We start from the raw sequence: 19513 nt of genomic DNA on the forward strand, positions 1-19513 counted from the left end.
GCAGGGCTGGAGAATGAGAGGAAAATCCAGAAAATCCTAAGGAAATGATCCAAACCCTTCATATTTCCAAAGTGTTTTAATTGATGGAGCAACTGTTTTATGGGAAAAGAGATAATTCTTCTCCTTTCTGTTCTTCCTTTTTATTTCTGGTCCCTAAAGGGAAGGAAGGGATTGACTCATCTCTGGTCGCTCCAGGATGAACATTCCCTGCCCTGGAAAATCCTTTGGCTTCTCCCTCCCCGTGATTTCCACCCCCCTCCCAGCCTCTTTTTGGAATCTTTCAGACAATTTCTGGAATACTGCCATTTTAAAATGAAATGAAATGAAATTTCTACTTTTTTTTAAAGCAAGACATCCCAAGGGAATTGTGATTCCCCGAATGAAACCCATCAGTTCCCATCCCCCCCAAAAAACCATTTTTCCAGTTTTCTTTATCCTTGCAGCCTTTCCTGGGATAATTTCTGATCATATGGATCGAGGTTGGGATCCAACTCATCCCTATTTTTCTTGCGGTCCTTTGCAGGGAATTAAATAATTTATCAATCTGACTTTTTTCCCCTCTCCTTTCCAGGCCTGTGACTGTTCCAGAGCTTTTTTCCCATCTCAATTAACCTTAATTTTATTCCTTTCCTTGGGCAAAAATTCCTTATGCTCCTTAAATATCCCTTCTGATACTCTTTGCTCTTCTAATAATTACTTAATAAACTTTTTTCTTTAATTATTATGAGATGCCCCAAAAAAACCCCAAAGAAGCTCCTTGACTTTATTAAATAAACCCTAAAGAAACCCTATAAAATTCTAATAATATTTTTATGCATGGCATTTAATTCCTATTGATTTTCCAGGAGGTTGCGGCAGGAAGAAAAAGGAACTTCCATGTTTTTTTAATCAGAATTTTATTTTCCTGCCATGACAGTGGCCTGGGAATACAAAATATTCCACAGGAATCGTTTTGCTGACTTGTGGGAAAAGTGGAAAAGGCACGAAAAATGCAAATCAAATTAAGAGGGAGGCAGAGAGAAATAAAAAATAATAAAAAAAAACCCCAACAGGATAAAAAATGGTGCTGCCCAGAAATATTTGTGGGAGCCTGGATCATTATTTCCAAGCACAAGGAATTATAGGCAGGAATGAGATAAGATATTGGATTTTTATTTGGATTTAATAAAAGGCCTGAGTGTAGTAGGAAAAAAAAAAAAAGATATAAATCCATGAGGAACCTGTTGAGAAATTAATCAAGGATTTTGTAATTTAGGGAATGATGTCACAGAGTGGTTGTAGGATCACTAAAATGTTGTATTTCAGGAATTTTGCCCTTTATGTACTGGAGTAATTTTAATTCCATCAGTACCGATTTATAACTGGGAGGAGAGAGGCAGGAGAGTGGGAGATGGGATAAAAAAGGAACACCAGGAGGTATCAGCTGTGGATTTGGGGATGGAATTATTCCAGGACATCATTCCAGCGTGCTATCCCTAAACCTGGATCCATGAGGAGAGGGGTGATGGACAGCCCTTGGTGAAAAGCTCTGGATGTTCACTGGGAAGAGCCGTAAGGATTCTTAACAATTCCACACATGGATAAACACTTATTTATCTATGTCGTGGAATCATGGAATTGTTGGAAGGACCTTAAATCCCACTCATTCCATGGCAGGGACAGCTCCCACTGTCCCAGGCTGCTCCAGCCCCAATGTCCAACCTGGCCTTGGGCACTTCCAGGGGTCCAGGGGCAGCCACAGCTGCTCTGCCTGTGCTTCACCACCCTCAATTCCTTTCTTGGAGCAATTCCCGTTTTCCTGAAGTGAAGGAGCCTCCGGAGGCTTCACCAGCGCCGTTCCTTGGCCGCGGCTGGAGAGGTGGGAAGAGGAACCCAGGCGTGATGTGGACCTGGGGGTTCCAGCACGGAGGAGCTGAGCTGAAGGTCCCAGCCACTCTGGAATGACTCAGACACCCCAAGTTTAGACCAGAATTCCCTTTTTTTCCAGCGGAATAATCCCTCAGGAATGAAACAGAGACATAGGGCCTGCTCCAAGGCCGAAGGCCATGCAGAGCCTTAATTAATTAATTTCCCCCATTAATTCAGCAGAAACATTTAAATAAACCAAGAGAGCTTTGTCTCAGAGACCTGGAGCCAATCCTGCTCTGGCAGAAAGTGTTAAATACATTTAATTTAGACTTTCTATTGTCGTTTCCAGGAGTGGGATTTTAAGGCCCACAGGTGAGGAGAAGCCTGGGAAGTGCATCCTTAAGGAATATCAGCACATGGAAACGCTAAATACAGGCACAGCCACTTCAGGTGCAAAGGGGGGATTTTAGAGGTGTAAATAAAAGTGAAATGAAATTTGGGAAACCTTGACATCCCTCACAGAAGAATTTCACTTTGGATTCAGTGAATCCCTTTATCCCTCTGTCCCAAGAGGACCTGCACCAGTTTTTGCTCCATTCCTGGCAGGATGGAGCCACAATTCCCCCTTAAATTCCTTCCCTTTCCCCTCAAATGCTCCAGCTTGAGCAGGTATTTCAGGCTCCAAGAGGGAGCCTACGTAAAACTGGTAAAGAAAAAATTAAAACCACTTGAAAATGCTATTTTGAGGCTTCTGGGACTTGAATAAATGAGCTTATTAACTCAATTATCCACGACATTTGGAATATTTTATCCTTTCAGCCCATTCCTTGCTCTTTGGTGGAACAGAAATGCTGGAATTCTCCTCTCTGCCTTTCGCAGGAATTTTGAGAGACTCCCAGATGTGATGTCCAGGCTGCATGAAGTGAAGGTGCTCATTCTTTCCTTCAAGATGCCCTCAGAATCTGATATTTTAGTGATGATTTGCCATCTATTTTATTCATTTTTAACTTCTATAAACTTATTTTTTCTTATGATCTGATCCTGGAAAGAATCCAAGACTGATTTTAGTTTATTTTAGTGGTGAAGACAGGTGAGATCTGCCAAAAGATTATTGTCAATTATGGGAAATTTCAAGTTTCTTCGTGATCAATTTTCAGAGGTTTTCACCTTTGGAGTTCACCTGATTAAAATGTGCTCCCTCAAGGACAATTTCCTGAAGTTTTTAGTCTCACTCTCAAGCACAAAATATGGGATTTATCTGATCAAAAGCAGATACCCACACATAAATATATTTATTTTATTTGTATAAATCTGTCTTATCATGGAGATTCCCATTGGATCAAGAGAATGAGAAATCCCATCCCGAAATTCTTCCCATCCCAAGGGAGGTGTGGAAGTAAAAAAACATTTTGAATGTTTTCTCTCTGCTGATTCAAGAGAGACTTGAGGATGACGAATTGACTCCTCAAGGTCGATCTGACAATGGGTTCAAACATTTATTTGCAATAAATTGAGTCAGAAAATGAAAGAAAAAAATCTGATTCACAAAGAGTTAATTAATTACCTCATTAAACCCCGCCCCTCATTAAACCCCGCCTCTCATTAAAACCACCCCTCATCAGCTCTTGGCCAAACCCCATGGGAGGAGGGGCTGGAGCTCTCCAAAGCCATGGGGTGGCTCCAAGGGAAGATGATTTTTGGGATTTGGAAGGTGGATGTTGTTTGTTTTGTTATTCCAGGTAATTCCAGCGGAGCTGAGCTCCAGCACTGCCCTGGGAATACCATGATCCTGCTGGAATTCTTTTTTTTGGCTGATTAATTCAGCATAAATGTGAGATTCCACCTCTAAGAATTTCTGAGGTAGAAAAGAGCTGATTTCCATTTTTCTGGGGGTCTTTTTTCCTCTCCCAGATGTCAGCCTGGTGGTGATGGTGGGTGACTTCTGTTCTATTTTCAAATGAAACAAGAAATAATTAGGCAAATAAAACTCATTTGAAAAAACTAGGAATATATTGGTCAATCTCTCCTGAAAAAGCCGTGAGGAAGTGGTGGATGCATCAGTGAAAATGAAAGGGTGAAAGGGAAAATAAGACCCAAATTAGGAAATAATTAATTTTTGGGGGAATGCTTTAATTACTGAAAGTGGAGGCAAGAGCTTTAAGAGAGATAAAAATGGATTTTTTTTAGTTAAATTGTTGTGCAGTCAATAAAACATCAGGAGAAAATGTTAATTAAAAGGGCAATATGTTTGTTCGAAGCAAAAACAACACAAGATGGGACAAAAGTCACATGTCTGGGAGATAATCCAAATTCTCAAGCATCCTGAGATAAATTCAATTCTCACTTTTTGTTTATTTTGTTATTATTTCATCCTGGAGACCTTGGATAGACATTTTCAATTATCCTCACCTGGGAGGAAATCCTTATTTAAAACCCAAAAATTTCAGTTGTTGGGAGACAATAAAAAATAAATCCATAAATTGATTCGAAAGTGAGTGTGGGGAATCGCTAAAACTGCAGAGAAACTTTTCCTTCTGAAAGCCACAAAAAAAATGGATTGAAATTTGGATTTTGTCTTCTGAGAGCTACTTCTGATGGCCATTAGTGGGAAAATAAAGATAATTTGGGATATTGGAAGGTTCTGATGATGAACACTGAAAGATTGATCTTTGAGCAGAGTGTGAAGAAGGTGTTGGAAAAGGGGAGCTGATGGTGGGGGAGTTTTACTTTGGAAAGTCTGGATTTGAGGCTGCAGAAATCATGGAAAAGCTGGTGCAGGTTTTAACTCCTGTGTCCAGTTCTGGGTTCCTCACCTTCCAGAAGGACATGGAAAGGGGCTGGAGAAGGTCCAGAGAAGGGTCTGGAGGAGCAGGAGCAGCTGAGGGAGCTGGGAAGGGTCTGGAGAATTGCTGAGGGAGCTGGGAAGGGGCTGGAGAATTGCTGAGGGAGCTGGGAAGGGGCTGGAGAATTGCTGAGGGAGCTGGGAAGGGGCTGGAGAATTGCTGAGGGAGCTGGGAAGGGGCTGAGCCTGGAGCAAAGGAGGCTCAGGGGGCCCTTGTGGCTCTGCACAAGTCCCTGGCAGGAGGGGACAGCCGGGGGGGTCGGGCTCTGCTGGCAGGGAACAGGGACAGGAGGAGAGGGAACGGCCTCAGGCTGGGCCAGGGGAGGCTCAGGGTGGACAGCAGCAGGAATTTCCCCATGGAAAGGGCGCTCAGGCCTTGGAAGTGCCCAGGGAGGTTTGCAGTGCCCATCCCTGGAGGTGTCCCAGGAATTGCTGGAGGTGGCACTCGGAGCTCTGGGCTGGGGACAGGGTGGGGAATGGACACAGCTGGGAATCTGGTCTTGGAACTCTTTCCCAGCCTCAATGTCGCTGCTCCAAAGTCTCCTCAATTGAGTCTCCTCAATTGACAATTTGTCATTGACACTTTCTCTTGGATCAGCAAGAATTTCCTTTTCACAGCTCATGGATCTGCCTTGGGAATACCCAAAATCAAATCCTCTGGGAGCAGCTCTCCAAAATTCTCGTCACCTGGAGGAGCTCACACGTGACTGGACAGCCCCATCCAGTGAGCTTTGGCTTTTCCCCCAAAGGGCACCAGTCATCAACTGGGAACAAGGGTTTCCTCCTCCCCTCCGGAAAACTCAGGTGCTACAGCTTCAGGGAATACCAAGGGAAAATTTTCTTCCACTGGAGCTGTGGAGAATTGGATTCCAGGCAGTTTCCAACTCCCAGGAAAGTGAGCCCCAAGCCTGTGGTGGCACCTGAGCACTGCAGGATCCCGGGAAGCAGCACGGGCAGATGTTTGGATGAGAACGGTCAGAAAGGAGGAATTCTCAGAAAAGAGAATTCCATTTGGATTTCATTTTGTGGAGAGATTTAAATAATGCAGGAATTCTGCTGACTGGGGTGGAAGGTTTAGGTTGGAGATCGGGGAATGGTTCTTCCCTCAGAGGGTGCTGGCACTGTGGAATTCCCTATGGAATGGGCACATTCCTGAGGCTTCCAGAGCTCCAGGAGCGTTTGGACAACACCCCCAGGGATGCCCAGGGTGGGATTGTCGGGATGTCTGGGCAGGGCCAGGAGCTGGGCTGGAAAACCCCTGGATGATTCCTTCCAATTCAGGATATTCCATGATTCCATGACTCTCAAGAACTGCAAAGAATAAGGAGAAACCCAACCCCTTGTGATGTGTCAAAGCTCAGCTTCCAGGCAGGACTAAGCTGTTATGTCCTATAATTCTAATTCTTTTATGTTCCTTAATCTTTTTTGGACATTCTTGGAGCTGAGCCTGTGTTGTAAATCCCTGGAATTTAGGATCTCTGACTCTCAGTCCATTTCACTTGTCAGATTTAAAGTCTGTTTTGGGAAAGAGCCTGAGATTTAATTTTGTAGGAGGCCTCCTTTGCAAAGTCCTCTGGGAAAATGCGACTGGATCCATGCAAAAAACTTGGGAGAGATGCAGCAGCAGCCTCAGAACACAGGGAATGCCACGTCTACCCATCCATATATTGAAGTATTTTTATTTTTCTGACAGGAGTTTTGTGGGATAGGATTGAGGAACACGTCGGACAAATTCAGATGTGATTCCAAAGGAATTTGGAATTTGGACATTTCTGCAGGATTTGGGGGTTGCTGGGCTCTCTCCAGTGGTTTTACTCACTTTACATTCCCCAGCTTTTTCACCTGCCCCTTAAAATTTGGAAGATTGGTTTCCCTGAAGCTGATTTATTTTTAATCAAGGACCCCACTCAAGCTTCTTTTCAGGACTCTGTGTTGTCCTGGCAGTTGCTTTGGTCGAAGAGTTTTGTTTGGGTCAGAAACTCCATCAAGGGACACCTGTGCCAAGGACTGGAGCTCTCCTGCTGGAACAAGTCCTGTGAGGAGGCTGAGGGAGTTGGGAAAGGGCTGGAGAATTGCTGAGGGAGCTGGGAAAGGGGCTGGAGAATTGCTGAGGGAGCTGGGAAGGGGCTGGAGAATTGCTGAGGGAGCTGGGAAGGGGCTGGAGAATTGCTGAGGGAGCTGGGAAGGGGCTGGAGAATTGCTGAGGGAGCTGGGAAGGGGCTGAGCCTGGAGCAAAGGAGGCTCAGGGGGCCCTTGTGGCTCTGCACAAGTCCCTGGCAGGAGGGGACAGCCGGGGGGGTCGGGCTCTGCTGGCAGGGAACAGGGACAGGAGGAGAGGGAACGGCCTCAGGCTGGGCCAGGGGAGGCTCAGGGTGGACAGCAGCAGGAATTTCCCCATGGAAAGGGCGCTCAGGCCTTGGAAGTGGCCAGGGAGGTTTGCAGTGCCCATCCCTGGAGGTGCCCAGGAATTGCTGGAGGTGGCACTCGGAGCTCTGGGGACAGGGTGGGCACTGGGCACAGATTGACCTTGAAGGTCATCGAGATGACCTTGAAGGGCTTTTCCAACCACAGAGATCCTGGGATTCTGTCTCCAAATCCCAAAGCACAGCCCAGCGAACAGAGAAATATTTGTAGGACTGGGTTTTCAGCTGATAAATGCGTTGGAAAGAACAACTGCTGGAACTGATCCTGGCAGAAACTCGGTGGAAGTTTCAAGGAATAAGCACAATATTAATTCCACACTTTGCCTTCAGCACAAAGCTCGGGATGAGAAGCTGTGAACAAGAAAAAGCAGCAGAGTCCTGACACTGTCTGAGTAACAAAGAAACGCTAAAAATATTCCCAGACGTTGTTATCATCCCAGATATTATTAAAGACTGCGAGGCCTAAAGGAAATTACAACACCCTGGAGATTAAAGGAGCTTTATCCCAGCTGCTGGTGCTGTCTCACCCTCCCCGCTCATGGAAGTGTGGAATGTTTGTTTGTGGGGTATCAAATAAACAAAGGAAGTGGTAAAACACTGGCACAGGGTGCCCAGAGAAGCTCTGGCTGCCCCTGGATCCCTGGGAATGTCCAAGGCCAGGTTGGACAGGGCTTGGAGAACCCTGGGATAGTGGGAGGTGTCCCTGCCCACGGCAGAGGGTGGAACTGGATGGGATTTAAGGTCCTTCCAACCCAAACCGTTGTGGAATTTTCCAATTCTTCGCCGTGCAAAGGTGGGAGAGGAGGAATGGATCTGAGATTGCTCCTGAGAATTTGCCAGGCTCATCGCAGTTGTGCAGGTCCCGTTAGCACAAAACAAGGAATCGCTCAGAGATTTTGAGCTGCTCAAATGTTGGGAAAGATTGATCCTAAAAGACCAAGAACTAATGGATTAAAAGGATTTACTCCCCAGGCATGTCAAACCCTGAGCTGGGAATGAACAGCAATCCAAACTTCAACAGGTTCATCATGGAATTGTTCTCTTGGCCTGGGAAGTGAGGATCTGCTTCCAGGAAAACATGTGGGGCCTCATTTTAATCCTAAATCCTATTTAACTCCGGCGTTAATTACCATGGAAAGCCAAAGGCTTCTGTTCATGTTTAAAGGGTTTTAAAGCCTTTTTATGCTTCACCTTGAAGGAGCTGCCACTCATCAGCAACACATCAAAGCTTAATTTGCTCTGCTCCAGCACAAAGTCCTCACTCCTTGCTTGGCAAAGCTCCTTGGGTTAATTACTGGCTCCCAGGAAAAGGACAAATTAAATGTAATTAGCCGACGGCTGAATAATGGAAGGATTTCCTGTTGCATCACACTTTGCATCTAATTAATGACATGGCCTCTCTTTCCTTTGAATGGATTTGGAAATGTTTGGGGAAGAAACAAGGCAGAGGTTTTATAACTAAAACCAAATTTGCATTTTCCTTGGAGTAATCCAAAGTAGGAATTATTTCAGCTGTGCATCCCTGGAAAAGGAGGGATCAACTCTCTCTCTCTTGTACAGCTGATGCACCAAAGCTGCTGCCATCTCCAGAACTCTGTGTTATTCCTGCTCTTCCCTTTTTTCCATCAAAACAGCTTTTCCCAGTTTTATTCTGTGCTTTCCCCCTGCTTTTAGCACTGTTTGGCCTTTCCTGTTCATTTGAGATATTAACTGAAGAGATCATGGAATCATTGGGGTTGGAAAAGCCCTTTGGGATCATGAAGTCCAACCTGTGCCTGATTCCCACCAGGAATTCCTTGGACACCTCCAGGGATTGGGACTCCAAACTTCCCTGGGCAGCCCCTTCCAAGACCTGAGCGCCCTTTCCATGAAAAAATTCTTCCTGGTATCCAACCATCAGACAGAAAGTTGGAAAAGCCCTTTGGGATCATCAAGAGGATTCCTGACTTAAAATTCCCATTTCTTATGGCCTCATAAGTAAAAAAAAAAAAAAAAAAAAAAAAAAAAAGAAATCTGAACAGTGCTGGGAATAATAATAATAATAATAATAATAAAAAAAGGAATTAATGTTTCTCATGGTCTTGTTTTAAACATCTCAAGGCAAAACTTTTCCAAATAAAATGTTTTCTAAAGGAGGAGAAAAGCCTGGAGAAAGTTGCCTCTCCCAGCACTTTAGGAAGATATGGAAGGTGATAAAAATCAAGGAATTTTCCAAGTGTTTGATAATGAGAAAGGGAAAGAGAAGTTTAATGGCGTTTCTCTGTTTAAATGCAATTCATTCCTCCCCAAACTTGTGTCCACTTCTCCATACTCAACTTCCAAAGGTTCAAGGACACAAGGAATGCTCTGGCATGGGAATTTCAGCACTTAGGAGGTGACAAATGGCCTGGAGAAAAATGCCTGGGAAATCTGATCTACGAAAACTGGGAATAAAGACTTTAATTGACATTTGAGCGTGGATGTGGCATCTGGGGACATGGGATAGCGGTGGGCTTGGAAGTGCTGGGGAATATTTGGATTTGATGGTCTTGGAGGGCTTTTCCATCCGGAATAATTCTGGGATTCTAGGATTCTAAAAGAAATCTAAAAGAAAAATGCTTTTCCCATGCAAAACAGGGGTCTCCCTATGGAATTCATCACTTTGGGGAGTCAAGGGGACTCAAAACACAGCAAGACCTGGAATTAACAGCCTGGGATGAGTATTGGGAATATCCGGAGTGGCTGCAATTAGTCATAGGAAAAATACCGTGGAAGAGATGGAAATTCATGTTTTCCACTCCAAGTAATCCCCAGATCTAAAGGTAAAATCTCCTTTGTGGGGTGGATTAGTCCTGAGCCGTTCATTCCCGGCTCTGCTTTTCCTCGGAGACATCCACTACAAACTCCTGTACAGAAACAGCACTTTTTAAATGGGAATTTTGAGACTCATTCAAGGAATTGGGAGTTTTGATGCTTAAAAAGTGCATTTGAACAGAAGAAGTCCCTGCAAAGTAACTCTTGGAATGTCTGAGTTACAGGGAACATTTCCTTTTTATTTTCTTTTACGGCTGAGGCGAACCTGTCCCAGATATTTATGAATAATTCTATTTTTTTTTTCTTTAGTCAAGGATTATAAAACAAAAGTTTGCAATTTTGTGAAGTCTACAGCTCACAAACTCAAATCATAACCACATTTAGGATTTTACAACCAGGCTGGAAGTTTATTTTAGGGTAATCTCTGCATTTTTTTCCACTTTCAGTCCTATAGGATGGCAATTTCCAAGGAAAATAAACCCCCCTTAATCTGATTTCCATTCCACACCCGCTGGTTTATTTGATTCAATATTTAATTTTTCTTATCAGTTGAGAATCACAAATTTCACTTCAGCTGTGTCCTGGTTTTTTTTTTATGTATTATACAAAATTAATTTTCTGTAGGCTGGAAAAGAATAATAAAAATTGATTTTTCTTCAGTATCCCTGTGAACAATTTAATTTTGGAAAAGACATGATTTAGGGAAACCGAGGGCAGGATTTGCTTTTCATTTTCTTCCAGAAAAAGATGGATTCAAAGCTTCAAATCCGTCATTTCTTTTAATTGTCTTTTTCCTGCAGTCCTTTGTCTTTTAACAAAATGGGAAGGGAATAAAGAAAAGGGGAGATGAGGAAAGAATTCCATAAAATCACAGAATCCCAGAATGGTCTGGATTGGGAAGGATCTTAAATCCCATCCAGTTCCATGGGCAGGGACACCTTCCCCTCTCCCAGATTGCTCCAAGCTCCATCCAACCCGGCCTTGGGCACTTCCAAGGATCTGCAGGAGGAGGATTGGGCACTTCCAGTCCCATTCCTGCCTGGATGGGTCCTTGACCACCCTCTGTTCCCTATAATCAGATTTTTCCCATCAAATCTCTTTCCCCCATCCCCGCAGTCAGGGCTGGCCGTGTGTAATTCCCTGATCTTCCCGAGGCGTGCGCGATTCCCAGATTTATCCTGTAATTTTCCCAGCAGTGTTTCGAACATTTCCAGCTTTTTGCTAATAATTTTCCCTCACTTCTTGCTCCCAATTAACCTTTCCGACTTCCTTTGATCCCGTTAACGGCTCTTTCCTCCATTTCCATTTTTCTGTGGACTAATGGGGTTTTTTTTTCTGTCCCTTTCCTTTTGATTCCCGATTTAATGATGTTGTTATTGCTGCTGTAAAACCAGCTGGTTATTGATAACTCCTGCTCATTACTAAATTAAACTCAGCCTTATCAGCACTCAAGGCTCAGCCTTGATGTGGAAATCAACCCGTCCGTGTTTTCCACTCGTTCCCAAGGTTTGATTTCCGGGATATCTGATGTTCAGCTGTTCCTCTCGCTGCTTCAAGAGGAAAATTCCACCGTGGTTTTGTCCAGGGTTTATTAAAAATATGCACAAGAGATTAGGCTGTCACTCTGGGAGAGGTTTGAGTGTTCTGAAGTAAAACTGCTATGAAATTCTAAAGAAATGGGAGAAATGGTTCACAAAAATCAATGGAAAACACAGAATTTTTAAGTGTTTGTGGCACAAAAATCCTTCAAATAAATTCATGTTGCCTTTTGTGTCAGAAAATGAAAAAAATTAATTAAATTAAGTAGATTTAATTTAATTTTTTATTTTATTTCAGTATTATATTTTATATTTTATATTTATTTTTATTTTATTCAAATTTTATTTTTATTTATTTTATTTGATTTAATTTTTATTTTATTTAAATTTAATTTTATTTTAATTTAATTTAATTTAATTTTAATTTAATTTAATTTTATTTAAATTTTATTTTATTTTATTTCATTTTATTTTATTTTATTTCATTTTATTTTATTTTATTTTATTTTAATTTTATTTTATTTAAATTTTATTTTATTTTATTTTATTTTATTTTATTTTATTTTATTTTATTTTATTTTATTTTATTTTATTTTATTTCATTTCATTTTATTTTATTTTATTTTATTTTACCTACAAAATCCAGGGGCTGGATCTTGGGCCTGCAAAATCTCAGGCATAAAAAATCCAAGAACTTCCCCATTTCTTTGGAGGGATAAACCAAATATCAATTCCCAGACAGCTCTGAGAGAACAAAGGATCGGAGCGATATCCCACTGGGATAGTGGGAAGTGTCCCTGCCCATGGCCAGGAGTGGAACTGGATGGGATTTAAGGTCCCTCCAACCCAAACCATTCCAGGATTCTCTGATCCCCCTTTCTCTTCCCACTCAGAGCATTCCCAGGGATGATTTCATTCAAAGCCGACAGGGCAGGTGATTTTTTCCCCCAGGTTCTTTCTCAAGGGTGAAATGTTGGGATCCTGATTGAATCCACCAAGCTCCCAAATCTCCATGGTCCCAAACATGGAATTAGCTGACTGCACACCCTCAGCTGCCAAATAAATGGAGTGGGATTACTTTAGGATCAGAAGGATGTGGATTTGTTGGAATAGAGGATCAGAGGAGGCCACGGAGCTGCTCCAGGGGCTGGAGCCCCTCTGGAGCCAGGCTGGGAGAGCTGGGAATGTTCACCTGGAGAGGAGAAGGATCCAGGGAGAGCTCAAAGAGAGCTCTCAGGGGCTCCAGGAGAGCTGGAGAGGGGCTGGGGACAAGGGATGGAGGGACAGGACACAGGGAATGGCTCCCAGTGCCAGAGGGCAGGGATGGATGGGAGATTGGGAATTGGGAATTGCTGGCTGGGCTGGAATTGCCAGAGCAGCTGTGGCTGATCCCTGGATCCCTGGCAGTGCCCAAGGCCAGGCTGGACATTGGGGCTGGACATTGGGACAGTGGGAGGTGTCCCTACCATGGCAGGGTGGGATGGGTGGGATTTGAGGTCCCTTCCCACCCAAACCATCCCAGGATTCTGTGAAAACTTCCTGGGAAATCCGTCTCAGGCAGTTTCTGCTCAGAGCAATCTTGCCAAGGCCACAGCAGCTGCCCTGAGAAATCTTTCTCCCGAAGGATTAACTCATCCCAGATGGAATTTGGGCAGCTTCTGCTGCCAGAGACAAAGCTCCTTGTTCTGAACAAGTGCAAATCAGGAGTGCAAAGTGAGGGTCAACAGCACAAAAAAGCAGGATTTTTCAAAATTTAGATGTATTCTCTTCCTAATGGGAGAAGGTCATGGAAGTTCACGGAGAGCTCGGAAGGGCGGAATTTTAAGGAATAAGAAATCAAGTCAGGTATCAGCTGCATAGAAATGAAATTAAAGTGGACATTTCTGTTCCTGAGAGAGAAAATGAGCAGACAAAGGGATTAAAAGCAAGGAGGGTAACTGGCAGGAAATTATATCCAGCAATTATTGGACGAGATGGGATTGGAGCTTTTTCCATGGCACGAGGATAAAGCCGGGGTCTCCCTAATCTTTCCAAGGAAGAATATTCAGAAATAAGAATGGCCAGTGTCAAATTTAACATAATTTTGTTGAAATCACTTGAAGAATTCAAAAGGCTGCTGGAGCTCTGGGAATTCAGTGCATAAAAAGGCTGGAATTCTGTGCCAGTGATGTGGGAAGAGGGAATGGAGCTTTCCCAGCTGCTGGAATTATTTCACCTCGGTCTCTTGTAAATCCCAGTGAGTTTTACCCACAATTCCTGTTGTATTTCCACATTACCCTGTAGCACTGGGAAATATCCCTTCCCTAAAATCCCTGAAATATTTTCCAATTCCTTCCCATCCTTTAGCACCAGCTCCAATCATTATCCTTCCTGGAATTCCGTCCAGTTATTATCCAGGTCTCCAATTATTATCCTTCCTGGAAGTTTAACCAAGCTCAAACACTCGGAGAATCTCCTTTACTTTTTCCCAGCCACAATGGGGTTTTAGATCCTTCCTTTCCCTTTCTCCTTTTTTCCTTGTATTCCTGGCAAAAAAAAAAACCAAAAAACCAAACTGTGGAGTTCTGGGTGTTCTTTTAAAATTTATTTTCATTTTTTACCCTTTTTCCCTGCTTCCCTAAGGACTGGGATGCTTTGTGTGATGCAGTGAGTGATTCCCTCATGTTTTTCCATGCAAGCTCCAGTGCAGAGGCAGCTGAGCCTCTTCTCCACCTCTGGAAAACCAAAAGGAAAATTTTCCATCCAGATGGACTCGACCGATCTTATTCTGGGTCAAAGATTTCGTCAATCTTTAATTTTTGGAAACGGGAGATTTTTGGTTTTTTAATATGGAGTGGAATATGCAGCATGATGGAAATTGTGGAGTATTCCCAGATTTTGATAAATGATAACCCAAGTCCTGCTCTGGAAGGGACTCAGGAATATCTCAGGCTTCAGAGAAGCTTTATCCATTTGCACCTGGTTGGATTCTGTCACTTAAAAAGCTGCTAAATCCCAGCATGAGCTAATTTGGGGACCTGTCAAGGTGTGCTGCCGTTTAAAGGAGAGCCAGGACACGGAATTTTCACCTTCCTTAAATTCCCTTCCCTAAACTGCTTGAACAGTAATAAATACATGGATACACTGGAATATTTTTTCCAGATGATTTAGGAATCAGGTAGTTGAATGTAACATGGTTGTGTTTGATTTGTTACTCTTTGTGTTGTGCACAGACTGGAGGAGATGGGAAAACCTTTAAATCCTGTTTTTGATTGTCTGGGATCAATCAGGACTTGTATTCCCATGGAAAACCTTTAAATCATATTCCTGACTGGTTGAAATTCAGATTTATCCCACTAATTCAATGCAAATTCTGGTGTTTTCTACCCGGCAGCTCAAGTTTTCCACTTGATAATGCCCTGTCCAACAGCACAGACCAAGGATTCTTTCCCTGCCCCTGAAACCTGGGAACATTTCTTTAAAATTCATCCATCAGCATCTTTCTCTTACCTTGGATGTCCTTTCCCTGCCCGGGGAGCCCTAAACTCTCCCAGAGCTGGATTTAACGTGGTTTGCTGAGCCTGAAATGAGAGCAGCAATTCCAGCCCCGAGAGCTCCAGGAGCAGCAGGATTTGCCCAGCCATGGAAGTGACTCCGGAATCTTCTAAAGATGCTCCAGGGAGCAGCTCCTCCCTCCTCATCCAGGGCTGATTTTCCACATCCTTCCCTGCCTTTCATCCCCGGGGATGAGAGCAGGCAGAGCTCCGGGGTGGGAATTGTGTCAGACCTGGCTGGCGGGTTGCATTTTACACCTTTTCCTTCCACATGAATGCAACAGCACCTGGGAAACGGGGAAGAAAATTTGGGATGGGAAAGAGTCTGGGAAGCACAAGGAGAATTTGCCCTCACACGTTATTTTCTGATAATATTTTTTAGGTTTATGAACAAGTGGCCTCGTCCCCCCTGAGGATTTCCATGATTTGATTTACAGGTCATAGTGAATGTGGAATTTAGTGGGACTGGTTTGTGGGGTTTGTGAACTCTCCCATGTCAGCACCTCCTTCCATGGAATCATGGAATGGTTTGGGATGGAAGGGACCTTAAATCCCATCCCATTCCACCCCTGCCATGGCAGGGACAGCTCCCACTGTCCCAGGCTGCTCCAGCCCCAATGTCCAGCCTGGCCTTGGGCACTGCCAGGGATCCAGGGACAGCCACAGCTGCTCTGGCAATTCCAGCCCAGCCCCTCCCCAACCTCCCAGCCAGGAATTCCTTCCCCGTATCCCATCTAAGCCTGCCCTCCACCATTCTGGATGGGCTTTCAGGTCCCTTCCATCCCAAACCATTCCATGGTTCTATTTTAAGGAAAAGCAGCTCCACCCTGTACTTTTGGTGGTCCCGCCTCTCCATTTCCCTCTATCCCAGAAATCCACATCCAGAGTCACCCTTTCCTCTACACAGCAGTGAGCAGAGCGTTTCTCTTTATGTTAAGGATAATCCCCTTGGGTTTTTTTCCTTTTTCTCAAATTCTGGGAGCTCCTGGCTCTGCTGGAGAGAGGCCTCATCCCTGGGATGAGCCTGTCTTCCCTCCCAAACATCCATAATGGAACAGGCAGCGAGACTAATGCAGACCTTAATGCGCCTTTAGAAGGTGTTTATTGTGGCTGATTAATTAAACGCCTCATAAAGAGAGGGGAGAGAGCTGCAATTCCAGTTCCCGAGGAAAAGAAATCCACCTCCTGTCATAAATCTGGGTTTCAGGCTCCATGGGATCCTCTCACCTGTGAATCAGCAGCGCCTTTTCCGTTGATGTCTCCAGCAATGAATCAATTGTCCCGGTGTTTTCCAGCCGATGTTGTATCCCAGCCATTCCCAACCCCCTGCCACAAACTTCTCTTTGTTAATGCAACAACCTCCGGAATCATCCGTTCCCGGAGAACAGCGGAGCGGGATCAGATCTGGGAGCACAATGAGGGTGTCAGGGTAGTTTATGGAACCAGAACCATGTGGGAAATGACAGCTGGGGACCCCAGGAATGGATGGCTGGCTCCGAGGATTCCTGGGAGTTCTGCTCCCTCCGGAATGGATGGGTGGCACCGTGCCACTCAAAGGGAAGGAGAAGCGCTCTTGGAATATCAAGTGGAGGATAAACTCTGCTTCAGTGGGCAGGTGGTGGCACTGGAATGTTGATGGGGACGCCCTGTGGAAGTGTCGGGAGAAACGACGGTGGAGGAGCAGCCCTGAGGATGCAGGAAGGATCTTAATTCCATACAGGATCTTAATTCCATGAAGGATCTTAATTCCATGAGGGATCTTAATTCCATGAAGGATCTTAATTCCATGAGGGATCTTAATTCCATACAGGATCTTAATTCCCTGAAGAATCTTAATTCCATGAGGGATCTTAATTCCATGAAGGATCTTAATTCCATACAGGACCTTAATTCCCTGAAGAACCTTAATCCCATAAAGGAAGGACTGGTCTGGGGAGATGCTTTTTTATTTATCCTGATAAATTTTGGTGGATATCCAGAGGCTGGGCAGTGACATCCAGGCAGGATCTGTCGGGTTTGGGTGCGAAGGTTTGAAAGGAAAAGGGGAAATGGATGAAGCTGAGGGAGGGGAAGTTTGAGTTGGATATTGGGAAGGAATTCTTCCCTGTGAGGGTGGTGAGGGGCTGGGATGGAATTCCCATTCCTGCCTCATCCCTGGAAGTGTCCAAGCCAGGTTGGATGGAGCAGAGGACAGGTCACCGAGCCGTTGGTGCCACCAGCACGTGGTCACAAGGATGCTTCCAAAAGGAGCAGCATTCCCACAGAGGGTTTTCCGGAGGGAATGTGAGCGGGGAAAAATGCTGGGTTTGAAATGCCACCCCTCAGGGCCAATCTGCCTCTCAGTGTTAATTGTGGGCACTGATTACTATAAAATACGGGTAATTTCCAATTGAACTATTTCATTACTTCCAATTTAATTATTTATCATCACGTCCCTTGGAGACAGGGGAAAAAAGGAGTGATCCTGAGTCACCTCAGCATCCAGGAATTTGGCAGCCAGGGGTTTAGGCTAAGGATTAAGGCTATTTCACCCATGGATAAAGTGCAGAAAAAGGTCCTTTTAGAGGGAAATTCATCCTTCCTGTCCTAAACCCCCTTCCACTGATGTCTTCAAGGCCCTGGCCCTCAAAGGTGTCTATTTATGTACCCAAAAACCCATTTATGCACCTAAACACCCCATATTTTTGTACCCATAAAGCTATTTAGGCACCCAAAAACCCCTATTGACACACCTAAAAATGTCTGAGACAAAGGCACAAAGCTCCACTAAAATCAGCTCAAGAATTGAACCCCGAACCCCTCATGTCCCATTCATGTCCCAACCAGCTCCTGGATCATATCTGGAGTGATCACAGAGAAACCCCTTCCCAAATCCAGAGAAACCCTTCCTAAATCCAGAGAAACCCCTTCCTAAATCCAGAGAAACCCCTTCCTAAATCCAGAGAAACCCCTTCCTAAATCCAGAGAAACTCTTTCCTAAATCCAAAGAAACCCCTTCCTAAATCCAAAGAAACCCCTTCCTAAATCCAAAGAAACTCTTTCCTAAATCCAGAGTAACCCCTTCCTAAATCCAGAGAAACTCTTTCCTAAATCCAGAGAAACCCCTTCCCACTCTCCAGTTTCTGCACAGCTCCTAAATTTGGTGCCCAATTTGCCCAGTCTTTGGTTTATTTGGCGTTGTGACCTTGCTCCACCATCGAGGTGACACCAGAACATCAGCAGAAGGTGACAAAGAGCTGTTGGCTCATGTAGCCCTGGAGATATTTTTTTTCATGGAATGGGGAAAGGTGAAGGGGGATTCCAAGGGAATTCCAAGGGAATGGGATAAACTGGGAGGTGAATGGAATTCCTGTTCACGGGATCTGGTGAATGTGACTTTGGAATTAAGGCCCTACTTGTGTCATGTTTTTTAGAACATATTTAGGTATTTCTGTTTAGAAATATCGAGGTATTGATCATTGGATAAATGAAATATCATCGATATTTAGAAATATTGGGTAGAACGTGCACCCATCTCTTCCTCCTTTGATTTGATGCCATTTTTTAAACCATTCCAGTGCCACTTTTGTGCCTTCCAGGATTACAGCGCTGAGCTGGATAATTCCAACAGCAAGGTTTTTGTTAAGAAGATCCAGCAAAGTGCGTCTTGTTATCAGTTTTAAACTTCAGATTTTTCAAGATCACTTCCAAGTCTCTATTTTTTAAATTTTTATTTTTTTTTTAATGTTGTTGCAGGCTCCTAACAGGAATGCAAATAACTAAAAATTAAATCCTTTCAGGCATCCCCAGAGCTGCTGCTTATTTATTTATTTAAATTTAATTCATGATGGTGGGAACCCTTTTTATATTAAATTATGGGCAGGAAAACAGAGCCCAGCTCTCCAAGCAAGGTCTCAGTGGTGGAGAGAACTCATTAATGTCATTCAAATAAATTGGTGTGAAATATGATCATCCCAAGCAGTACATTTATTTACACTTGGAAATCAGGAATAATACAGTTAGGATATATGAGGCAGCAATTAGGGAATATGGCTGCAGGTATTCAAGGAAATCTCATTCAGCTTCTGCTGCAAAGAAAGGAATATTTTATTGCTGCTGTCTCTGTCTAATTGAATAATGAGGATTCCAACGCTCTTTTACAGGTGGAGCTGAAATGGAAATTTCAATTGAGTAAGGGATGAATTCCCCCGGAGCAGAGTTGGGATAATGAAAGGGTTTGTGTCTGCTCCGTGCCGAATCTTTGTTCTGCTTTAATGGCAAACCCCTGGGGGCTGCTCCAGTGGATGTCCTGCTCCATATGGGGCTGGAGAAAGAAATAGAAACGGGGAATCGTGGGAAGGGATCTTAAAACCCATCCTGTTCCACCCCCTGCCATGGCAGGGACACCTTCCACTATCCCAGGCTGCTCCAAGCCCCATCCAACTTGGCCTTGGGCACTTCCAAGGTTGGGGAGTCCACAAATTCGCTGGGAAATCTGACTTCCTGGCAGTTTAGCATAAAGATTTTCATCCGTGTGCTGCCCTAATTCCTCCTTCT

This window comes from Poecile atricapillus, chromosome 1 (genome assembly GCF_030490865.1).
Source record: "Poecile atricapillus isolate bPoeAtr1 chromosome 1, bPoeAtr1.hap1, whole genome shotgun sequence".
Classification (NCBI taxonomy): domain Eukaryota; kingdom Metazoa; phylum Chordata; class Aves; order Passeriformes; family Paridae; genus Poecile; species Poecile atricapillus.